The sequence below is a fragment of the Passer montanus genome, unplaced genomic scaffold, assembly GCF_014805655.1.
Source record: "Passer montanus isolate IOZ18808 unplaced genomic scaffold, ASM1480565v1 scaffold794, whole genome shotgun sequence".
In the NCBI taxonomy this organism is placed as follows: Eukaryota; Metazoa; Chordata; class Aves; order Passeriformes; family Passeridae; genus Passer; species Passer montanus.
In genome coordinates this window covers 1,201-10,773 of record NW_024373190.1, presented here as the reverse complement: position 1 = coordinate 10,773, position 9,573 = coordinate 1,201, and the positions used below count along the sequence as shown (strand labels likewise).

At 49.2% G+C, this 9,573-nt stretch overlaps 2 long non-coding RNA genes across 2 annotated transcripts; both read right to left on the bottom strand.

Moving 5' to 3' along the window:
- Positions 1–4,458: 4,458 nt before the first annotated feature.
- Positions 4,459–5,702, bottom strand: LOC120512860. Its single transcript, XR_005630146.1, has 5 exons — positions 5,573–5,702; positions 5,431–5,472; positions 5,289–5,333; positions 5,038–5,078; positions 4,459–4,956 (listed from the first exon to the last, which is right to left on the bottom strand). It is a non-coding gene; the product is annotated as an uncharacterized LOC120512860 (long non-coding RNA).
- A 1,170-nt stretch (positions 5,703–6,872) lies between these two features.
- Positions 6,873–7,379, bottom strand: LOC120512861. The gene is made up of 3 exons (XR_005630147.1): positions 7,269–7,379; positions 7,125–7,166; positions 6,873–7,037 (listed from the first exon to the last, which is right to left on the bottom strand). It is a non-coding gene; the product is annotated as an uncharacterized LOC120512861 (long non-coding RNA).
- Between the last annotated feature and the right edge of the window lie 2,194 nt (positions 7,380–9,573).

The following is a 9,573-nucleotide window of genomic DNA, read 5'->3' as shown; positions in this document are numbered from 1 at the left end:
CCTAACCCTAACCCTTAGCCCTAACCCTAGTTCGTACAAGATGGTGGCCCCCATGTGGTCACGTGGTGGTTCAAGATGGCGGTCCCCATGGCACCACGTGGTTGGCGGCCAAGATGGCGCCCTCCGTATCATCATGTGATCGGGGTCAAGATGGCGGCCGCCATCGGGTCACTTGATGACGTACAACATGGCGGCGTTCCGGGCGGGGTCCCGGTTTTGGGTTTTTTAGGGGTTTCTCAGCTGCTGCGCTGCTCCCGGTGGCATCCTCGGGGCCGGGCGGCGCGTGGTGCTGCCCGCGGCGGGTTTTGGGGCGTTCGGTGTGTGTCGGTGTTTCGGGCGGGCGTTCTGCGTGGTCGACTATGCTTTGGGGGCCTTCCTGGCACCAGGGGCGGGGTTAGGGGCTGGTACCGGGGAGGGTCTCTGGTCCGGGGCGTGGCCGGGGCGTGACGTAATGCCAGTGCAGTACCTGCAGTTGCCGGCGGCATACCCCAGGTGGCGCTGTGACTGCAGTAATTCATTTTGGTCGGCAGGTGGTGGTGTAGTATGCGGTGAGTATGGAGGAGGGCGTGTGTGAGTGATTTGTGGTGTGTCTAGGCAATTAGGGGGCGTGGTTATCGTGTCAGTGGGCAGGTATTGCCAGGGGTTACTTACAGGTGGGAGGGTGGGGCTAATTAGGGGTCCTGTCGGGTATATATATAAAAAGAAGAAAAACTATAAATGTCTGGTGCAGTGTGGTAGTGGCTCAATATGGCGGCCCCCATGGAATCACGTGGTTGGCGGCCAAGATGGCGCCCTCCGCATCGTCACGTGGTCTTAGTCAAGATGGCGGCAGCCATCTCTCACGTGGTACGGGAGCCAAGATGGCGGCCTCGTGGAGGTCACGCGATGCCGTACAACATGGCGGCGTTCCGGCCATGGTTCCGATTTTGGCTTTTTTAGCGGTTTCTGGGCTGCCGCGTTGCTTGCCGTGGCATTCCGGGGGGCGGTCGGCGCGCGGCGCCGTCCGCGGTGGGTTTTGGCGAGCCCGGTGTGTGTCGGAGTTTCGGGCAGGCATTCTGTGTGGTCGCCTATGCCTTGGGGTCCTTGTCTTGCACCTGGGGCGGGGTTAGGGGCGGGTTCTGGGGGTGGAGAGACGTGTCAGCGCGGTGACGTAATGTGGGTGCAGTACCTGCAGTTGTTTGCAGCATACACCAGGAGGCGCTGTGTTTGCAGTACTGGATTGTGATCGGCAGGTGGCGGTCTAGTATGGGCTGTATATGGGTGAAGGCATGTGTGATTGACTTGTGGTGTGTCTAGGCAATTAAGGGGTGTGATTATCGTCTGAGTGGCCACCTGTTGCTAGGGGTTACTGCCAGGTGGGGATGATTAGGGATCCTATAATGTATATATAAAAAGAAGAAAAACTATATGTCTGGTGCACCACTAGAAACTTTCAGGCTCCCGGGGAGTAAATGGTTGTTTTTTACATCTTTTTTTAAGTTGTGGGTTTGTTTTTTTTTCTTTACTCCCAGGAAGCCTGAAAGTTTCTAGTGGTGCTTTTTTATTCTAAGTCTAGAAAGAGAGAAAATAGAACAGAAAAGAAGACAGAAGACTGAAAGGAGAGAGAAGAGTGAAAAGAGAAGAGAGAAAAGAAAAGATGAGAGAAGAGAAGAGAGAAGTGAAGAGAACAGAAGATTAAAGGAAAGCGAGAGAAGAGGAGAGAGGAAAGAGGAGAGACAAAAGACACAGACGAGAGAAGTGGAAAGAAGAGATGAGAGAAAACAACAGAGGAGTAGAAACAGAAAATAAGGGAAGAAAGAAAGAGTGAGTGAAAGAAGAGAGAAAAGAGGAGAAAACAGAACCAAAAAGAGAGAGAAGACAAGTGAAACAAGAGAGCAGAGAAAAGAAGGGAAGACGACAGAGAGGAGACAGAGAAGAGAGAAAAGAGAACAGAGAATAAAAGAGAGTGAAGACACACGACAAAAGAGAATGAAAAGAGAAGACACAGAAGAAGGGAGAGTGAAAAGAGAAAAGAAGACGGAATAGGAGAAAGCCAACAGAGAATAGAAGAGAGCAACGAGACAGAATACAAGAGTGCAGAGAGAGGAGAGACAGTGAAAAGAGAGAGAAAAGAGAAAAGAAGACGGAATAGGAGAGAATCAAGACAGAACAGAAGAGAGTGAAAAGAGACAGAATACAACAGAGTGCCAAAGGAAAAGACTGAAGAGACAGAAGAGAGAAAAGAGAACAACAAGAGAGTGAAAACACAGGAGAGCAATAGAGTCAAGAAAGAGAAGAGTCAGATTGACAAAGAAGACAGGTTAGAGTTAAAGTGAAAAAGGAAAGCAGTAAGACCAAAAAAGAGAGTGGAAAAGGGAAGAGAGGGAAAAGGAAGAATGACTGTAGAAAAGAAGAACAAAGGGTTACACTTGAAGACAAATAGAGTTAAAGAGAAATAGTAACATACAGAAACAGAGGGAAAATAAATCAGAGAAACAGAGTTACAGAAGCACAGACAGAGCTAGAAACACCAAGAAAGAGACACAGGGATAGAGACAGACAAATGAAGGTAGGAAAAGAAAAGTGAGAGGTACTAGGAACAAAGGCAGTGGAAAACAATGACTACACCACACCAAATAAAGACAGGAGCCAAAGTGGGGGGCGGGGGGGGGGGACATGGACACGACAGAAAGGGGGCATCTTTATTAGGGTTGATTCAACTTTATTGAATGAATTTTCTTATTTACACTTCAGCAAAACACATGGAAACAGCGTATACAAAGGCAAGTACACATAGAATCCATACACATAGTGGTAAAAGGCCATTTTACATACAGACCAATATACAATAATGCACCGGCTAATGCAAATACAGAACAACACAAACAATAAAAGCCAAACACATACTAACACAAGATAACCTTTTTCCTATTTTCATTACATTTGGATTTATTGTTACAGGAACCCCAAAACAAAAGCGGTGCACAGAACACAACACTCATCTGCCATGAACACGTCCTTCACCTTACGCACGAACTCTCCATCGCTCTGATTTCACCTGCTCAATAACACCCAAGACATCGTCAGTCCTTGGGAACGTGGTTCCCGGGAGCCTCCAAAAAATCCTCCTGCCTGACAAAAACCCCGGTCCCAGGACGGTCTGCGCCCAAACTTTGGCGATGAACGTCGCCTCGCAGACCGGCCGGGACCGAGGGAAAAAAACCCAGCCGGGGGGGAAAAAAAAAAACCCCGGCTAGGGACTTTTTATTCTAAATTTTAAAATGTGTTGAAAAACCTGAAAGGCAAACATCACACGCATAAGGTTAGATCTAGTCAGCATACACTCGCACATGCGGAGACAAGCGGACACAGACAGTCACTTGCGCTCACGCGGGCTTGCACGCTCTTCGACTTACATGCTCGCTGCGGCCCTTACTTGAAACCCTGAACAACGTGCTTCGCCGCGTCATCCGACTGCCGCTCCTTGACATCAAATGGCAGATTCTGGGAAAATCGGTCGCCTCGGGGACCTGAGAGACAACGGGAGGTGGTCGACACGTGGCTATCTGATGGCTAGGACTTGTCCCTGCTCCGGGCCCCTAAGTTTTCTACCCAAAATCCCATAGAAGATAGATGAATGGTAAAGTTTTTATAACTGTTCTACCTAACTGTGACTACATGCCAGGGCAGAGCAGCTCCGACCACAAGTGGCGCAATATAAGTACGCACAATATAAGCCAACATAATTACGTACCATACAAGTACACACAATAGAAGCCAACATAATTACATACCATACAAGTACACACAATAGAAGTCAACATAATTACATACCGTGCAAGTACATGCAATATATGCCAACATAATTAGATACAATATAAGTACATACAATATAAGCCAACATAGATTCATGCAATATAACTACATACAATATAAGCCAACATAGGTACATACAACATAAGCACATACAATGTAAACCAGGACTTCAGATAACTCTCTGGAAGATTAATTCTTGAGCACCGTACCCTTTGAGAAGATGGAACCTACAGAACTATGGCAGTCACATGAGGAGGGTGTAAGACACTCCCTATAGAAGCCCAAGAGAATAGCACAGGAAGAAAAAGGCACTACCACAGCTGAGACGGAAGACTGATGAGAACATCTGTGTACTTCCTTGTGTCTCAAAAGAGAGATGGCAGAATAAGCAATGTCCGGGAAGGAACGCGAGTAAAATATGGCCGATACGGCACGGAATGATGCCGATACGGCGTTGCGATGTAACAAAGGCCTACGACACGGAAGACGCTGGACACAGACTACATAACGCAGACACTGTAATGTAGACAACATAACACAGACACAGGTGACATAACACAGACACAGGTGGAAACTGCCTAGCAGTTTCACCTTATGGACTCAAGATTCCTAGCGCAAGATGAGCCAGAGGCCAAAGATGCCAAAGTAAAGCGAGTCCTATGGCAATAGCGTGTGACGATGAAATGCAACTCCTTAAAAGAAGTTAGTGCCAAAGCAGTTAAGAGGATGCTTGAGAGGCTCGGTGGGCCTAGATAAGGAAGCAAAGACTGCCAGGTGATGGTGGCTATAGCTCCGGACCTGAAGGCGAGCTCCTCGGGAGAAAGATCCACGACGATGTCGAGGGTCGAAGGAGGCTGACGACGCAAAGTTCGCGAGAACGCGGAGACGGGTCGGAACTGCCCTGCCCGGCAAAGGCTCTGGTGAGGCCAAGGAGAAACCCTCTCCCTTTACTTCCGAGGGACCTGTTCCGCTAAGCTAATATCACATGGCCTCCTGTGACAATAAAGGTTTTTCCCCTTCTCCCAACTATGGACCCCAACACTTAGCTTTTGGAAGACGAGCTGACAAAATCCATCCCCGGTGGGACGTGGACGTTGAGATGGTCTCATGTGCTTCGGTGGTGCTCTCTCCGAACTTTGGCTACGAAGCTCCTCGCGATACCTAAGACAAAACAGAAAATGTGACTATTGCCCTCAAAAACAGTAATCCCCGGGACTCCTCCACACCACTGCCCCAGCTCACCTCAAATCTTGATTTGACTCCAGAGTCTGCCTGGAAGGTACCTGCAAAAAGAAAAGGTACACGCTTAGCATGCTGCTGCATAACGCTCGCCTATGAGTCACCCTGCCCCCTCACATCTGTTCCTTGGCACACCGAGGGCAGTGATGGAACTGGCAAAGAAACAAAGCAAAAAAGCATGCTGAGATACTATGAAAACATGACCTCCCTAACCTGACAAATAAGCCACAAGTACACCATAAGCTTGCACCCACCTGGCATCAAGCATCCTCAGCCAGCATGGAGTGAAAGTGGACCGCCTAAAAAAAAAAAAACAAAACAGTGGATGCTTAGAGTTGCACCAGAAATTGAGACCCCTGCAATAACAACAGCTTCTGTCCACTGGTCACTGCTCACCTCGACCACTTTGCCTTGACTGCTGCTAGATGGCTTTACTTCCTAAAAATAAACAAAAAGAACAATGCTGTAACAGAGTCACCATTTACACTCCCCCTGCAGAGACAAACAGGGACTGATCTGCTCGGGGGAACCCACTCACCTGGGATAGGGAGTTCTGCCATGGATTTTATCAGTCTGCATCTGAAAGAGAGTCAGGACAAAGTTCAAAGGGCAGCAGGATAACTTCACAGCTCCAGACAACTTCCTAGGGTCAACCGAGGAATACCATCTAGAATCCAACTACGCCCCACACTACAAATTTCAAGCCCCCAGAATTTGTCCTATTACACCAGGCTACGCGGCAGGGCGGAGCAGCTCTGGCACAAACGTGTGCAGACACCTGTGACACGGGACAGGAGAAACAACAGGGACACAACAGGGACTAGTATCTCTTGACAAGAAGAATGACTGCAAGGACTGAGAGAATGCAAAATGAAATGACTGAGGTGAGATTGACAGTGAGCTGATGAGGCTCAGACAACCACAGAGGAAGCATCTCCTAAAAGAATGATTTTGTCAAAGAACTGCAAAGATGGATGTCTGAGAATCCTACGGTCAGAACCCCCTACCTATCCTCGCGTTCTTACGAGTTCTAATCTGCAATAATGGATTCTTGCGATGCACAGCAGTACATACGGCTCAGAACAAGACCTGCAAAGACATCAGACCGGATGCTCCTAAAGAGAAATGCAATTCTGACGCCTGTCCGAGCTCCTAAGCCAAAAGTCCTCTTGCATTGGTGCCAGGCCAAGAAATGCAGAGATCACAGATGCTAAGAATGATGCCAGGGTTTCTGTTAGGCCCCTCAAAGGGCTAAGGGAAAAGACATTAAACAACACATAATGCACAATAGCCACATGACACAACACACACCGGGACTGCTCTGCCCTGCGCACCTCAGCGCTGGGATCAAAAATGACACTTTGCTTTTGTGTGGCCTCAAGACAATATTTCCTGGATATCCTCAGCTCCAAAGCTGACTCAAAAATCCCACCTGGTGAGTCCTGACACAGCAGCCCCCTTCCATCCCCTCTAAGTCACGGCCCTCGACTTATCTCTTGGCTGTCCAGGAATGAGAATCCACAGCGGGTGCAAAGGAAGACCACCAGGCTGTCTGGGAGGTTCCTGCTGTCACGGGGCTGCTGTCTCCTAGTCTGTCAAGATAAAGGAAACCAGACATCAGTGCATCATCTTAGCAGCATATCAACCAAAACCCAACAAGTCTGCTACTCACCGCCTCCTAAGAAAGACCGGGTCCTCGGGCCGCACGCTTCGGCCGTGCTCCGAGACCGACGTGGCCGTGTCGGGCTACGCCTGAGTAAAGGGGAGACGAGGTGATGTGGCACTGCTGAGAATTGAGTGGACCCTCCCTCCTCCTCAATACCTCCCTGACTCACCGTGACTCCTCAAGCATTCCTAAGGGTTATCCAGAAGGGACCTTTAAGCAGAAAATTTCAAAGCTTCATCACAGGGTGCTGCAATACCTCCACAGGGCCCACAAGAGCAGCAAAATTGGTCCGTCGGCTGGTTGGTGATGGGGGCTTGACATAACTTGAGTGGATTACCTAAGGCACACAAATGAGAACAGAGGCTTAGAGTTGCACCAGAAATTGAGACCCCTGCAATAACAACTGCTTCTGCCCACTGCTCACCTTGCCCACTTGAACTTGACTGTTGCTATATGCCTTTACTTCCTAAAATAAAGAAAAACAAAAATGCCGTAACAGAGTCACCATTTACACCCCCCCTGCAGAGACAAATTGCAGGGACTGACCTGCTCGGGGGAACCCGCTCACCTGGGATGGCCTGCTCTGCTATGGATTTTATCCATCTGCATCTGAAAGAAAGTTAGGACAAAAGTCAATGGGCTGTAGGATACCTTCACAGCTGCAGACATCTTGGGTCAATCTAGAAATACCATCTAGACTCCAACTACATCCCACATTACAAATTACAAATTCTTGGGACTTGTCCTACTGCAGTAGGCTATGCGGCAGGGCGGAGCAGCTCTGGCACAAATATGTGCAGACACCTGTGACACGGGACAGGACAAACAACAGGGACACAACAGGGACAGAAATCTATCGGCAAGATGAATGACTGCAAGGACCGAGAGAATGGAAGATTAGATGACTGAGGTGAGCTGATGAGGCTCAGAAAACCCTGGAGGAAGAAGATACTAACTGAATGATTCCTAAGAACTTCAAGGGTGGATGTCTGAGAATCCTACGGTCATAATCCTCTTCCTATCCTCACGTTCTTATGAGTCCTAATCTGCAATAATGGATCCTTGCGAGGCGCAGCTGTCCGTACGGCTCGGAATGAGACCTGCAAAGACATCTGAACTGGATGCTTCTAAAGAGAGGTGCAACTCTGATGCCTGTGTCAGCTCCTGAGTCAAAAGTCTTATGGCATTGGTGCCAAGCCAAGAAATGCAGAGATCGCAGATGCTAAGAATGATGCCAGGGTTTCTGAGAGGCCCCTCAAAGGGTTAAGGTCAAAGACATGAGACAGCCAAACAACACATAAGGCACGACACACAACTGACATGACACACACCAGAACTGCTCTGCCCTGCGCACCTCAGCGCTGGGATCAAAAATGACACTTGGCTTTTGTGTGGTCTTAAGACAACATTTTCTAGATATCCTCAGCTCCAAAGCTGACTCAAAAATCCCTCCCGGTGAGTACTGACACAGCAGCCCCCTTCTGTCTGCATCCCCTCTGTGACTCACAGCCCTCAACTTATCTCTTGCATGTCTGGGAATGAGAATCCACAGCGGGTGCAAAGGAAGGCCACCGGGCTGTCTGGGAGGTTCCTGCTGTCACGGGGCTGCTGCCTCCTAGTCTGTCAAGAGAAAGAAAACCAGACATCAGTGCGGCATCTTCGCAGCACGTCGACTAAAATCCGACAGTCCTGCTATTCACCGCCTCCTATGAATGACTGGCTCCTCGGGCCGCATGCTTCAGAAGTGCTCTCAGGCCAACGCCGATGTCTCAGGCTACACCTGGGTAAAGGCGAGATGAGGTGATGTGGCACTGCTGAGAACTGAGTGGACCCTCCCTCCCCCTCAATACCTCCCAGACTCACCATGACTCCTCAGCCATGCCTGGGGCTACGCCTGGGTAAAGGGGAGACGAGGTGCTGTGGCACTGCTGAGAATTGAGCGGACCCTCCCTCCTCCTCAATACCTCCCCAACTCACTGTGACTCCTCAGGCATTCCTGAGGGCTATCCAGAAGGGACCTTTAAGCAGAAAATTTCCAAGCTTCATCACAGGGTCCTGCAATACCTCCACAGGGCCCACAAGAGCAGCAAACTTGGTCCGTCGGCCGGTTGGTGATGGGGGCTTGACATAACCTGAGTGGATTACCTAAGGAACACAAACAAGAACAGAGGCTTAGAGCTGCACCAGAAATTGAGACCCCTGCAATAACAACTGCTTCTGCCCACTGCTCACCTTGCCCACTTGAACTTGACTGTTGCTATATGCCTTTACTTCCTAAAATAAAGAAAAACAAAAATGCTGTAACAGAGTCACCATTTACACTCCCCCTGCAGAGACAAACTGCAGGGACTGACCTGCTCGGGGGAACCCGCTCACCTGGGATGGGGTGCTCCGCCATGGATTTTGTCCGTCTGCATCTGAAAGAAAGTTAGGACAAAAGTCAAAGGGCTGCAGGACAACTCCACAGTCCAGACAGCTTGAGTCAACCTAGGAATACTATCTAGACTCCAACTACACCCCACACTACAAATTTCAAGCCCCCGGAATTTGTCTATTACACCAGGCTATGCGGCAGGGCGGAGCAGCTCTGGCACCAATATGTGCAGACACCTGTGACACAGGACAGGACAAACAATAGGGACACAACAGGGACAGAAATCTATCGGCAAGAAGAATGACTGCAAGGACCGAGAGAATGGAAGATTAAATGACTGAGGTGAGCTGATGAGGCTCAGAAAACCCTGGAGGAAGAAGATACTAACTGAATGATTCCTAAGAACTGCAAGGATGGATGTCTGAGAATCCTACGGTCAGAATCCTCTACCTACCCTCACGTTCTTACGAGTCCTAATCTGCAATAATGGATCCTTGTG